Source organism: Helianthus annuus, chromosome 17 (genome assembly GCF_002127325.2).
Source record: "Helianthus annuus cultivar XRQ/B chromosome 17, HanXRQr2.0-SUNRISE, whole genome shotgun sequence".
In the NCBI taxonomy this organism is placed as follows: domain Eukaryota; kingdom Viridiplantae; phylum Streptophyta; class Magnoliopsida; order Asterales; family Asteraceae; genus Helianthus; species Helianthus annuus.
Window position 1 is genome coordinate 47,187,424 of NC_035449.2, and position 593 is coordinate 47,188,016.

Here is a 593-nt window from a genome sequence, read left to right on the forward strand (position 1 = left end):
GGTCGATACTGAACGTTGTAGAGGTATGAAGGAAGGTTGTGGGTTGTTGGGATCATTTTCTGAGTTTGGCCCAAAGGAGTGCCGGTAGGATGGCGTCGAGCTGTGCGAGGTGGAATGCCTCGCGGGTTCGTAAAGATCTCTTCGTCGTTGTGGCTCTTCGCTCCGTGTCATCGAAGGATGTCTTGTACCAGATGGTCCAGCTTCGTTATCGTGATGTGTCACGACTTCTCCTCTGCCTCTTCTTCCCCTTCCTCTTCCTCGGAATATAACAGGTGGCATTTTCCTGCTTATAAAACTTTAAAAATCGAATGAAAAAAAGACAAAAAGGAGTATCAATCCGAATTTGTCCTAAGTTCTTGTCTAGACTCAAGTATGTGCAATTGTGTCATTGAGATTAAACACAATAGGATAGTGTTTAATTCACTCAATGTTGGCTCTGATACCAACCTGTCACACCCCGATTTCCACGTGTCTCACCGGTGGGCCCGGTGGGGGATTACCGTGACGATGTTGGCAACAATATAGTCAAACCACACAATTATATAATGCACAGCGGAAGCTTAAGATAAATAATAAACTTCAACCTCTGGTTG